This window comes from Halyomorpha halys, unplaced genomic scaffold (genome assembly GCF_000696795.3).
Source record: "Halyomorpha halys isolate HHAL.00 unplaced genomic scaffold, Hhal_1.1 Scaffold127.1, whole genome shotgun sequence".
Taxonomy (NCBI): Eukaryota; Metazoa; Arthropoda; class Insecta; order Hemiptera; family Pentatomidae; genus Halyomorpha; species Halyomorpha halys.
Window position 1 is genome coordinate 415,360 of NW_027107825.1, and position 1,170 is coordinate 416,529.

A 1,170-nucleotide genomic window follows, 5' to 3' on the forward strand; every position below is an offset into this window, starting at 1 on the left:
AAATTTGAACTTTCAAATATGAGGATTCAGTATAGGGAACATCCACTAGATTTCCTTCAAAGATTAGATAAGAGCCGCGCCTTAATAATTTCAAAATATAGAATACAAAATATCCCGGAAAGGGCTACAATCGTTTCGGTCCTGGAAAAAGACATCTTATATCATTTCTTTACTAATATGCCTCTTCATATTAGGACATATTTGATGACTAAAACGGACAAACTAAAAACTTTAGACGATTTACGTAATTTAATACAAAATGAAAATAACCTTCTTTTTGAAGATTTGATTAATTCCGGCAGTATGAGGAAACCTGGGGAAACCCAAGAACCCAAAAAAAATTTTAATTCAGAAAAACGGAAACAATATTATAACAACTAACACGAACCCAAATTTTTATAAGATACGAGGCACCATCAGAATTACCCACCAAGAGACTACCATCGAGACCATTATTATGATGATCGTGACTCAAATCACGATAAAAGAAATAATCCACATAGAGAACAATGGAAACCGGAAGAACAGAAAAGATTCTTTCAGGGCTCAGGACAACATAAAAATAGGGGCTCAGGGCAGCATAGAAACCATAAGCCCGTCGAAAAAGGAGAACATCCAAACACGGTGTCGATGCGTACCGTTAGTGGCTTCCAGAAAAATCAACCCCGACAACCGGTATATCAACTAGACCAGGAAGATCCTAGAGATAGGGAAATAAGAGAACTCCGTGAACAATTGGAAATGCTTACTACTAATCGAGGAGAATCCGAAAATCATTTTTTTAGGAGACGACCCAGATCCAGACTACAAAACATAAAAAAATACGAACTTCACACTACCAATTTCCATAAACTTCCGTTCGTAATAGATAGAAAGAATCGGAAATGGTTATTGGATACAGGTTCCCAAAAAAATTACATTAACCCAAAAATAATCCCACAAGGAATTCAACGCCAAAAAGAAGATTTCATCGTCGTGACCGCCGCCGGAGAAGAAAAAGGCACAGAGACTATAACCACTAATATTCACAATACCTTTTTAAAATGTCCATTTAAAGTAAAAATTTTTATATTCGATTTTAGTCCAAATTATGACGTTTTAATTGGTTCTGAACTTATGGATGATTTAAATTTTAAATTAGATTTTGAAAATAGAACAATTAGGTCACAG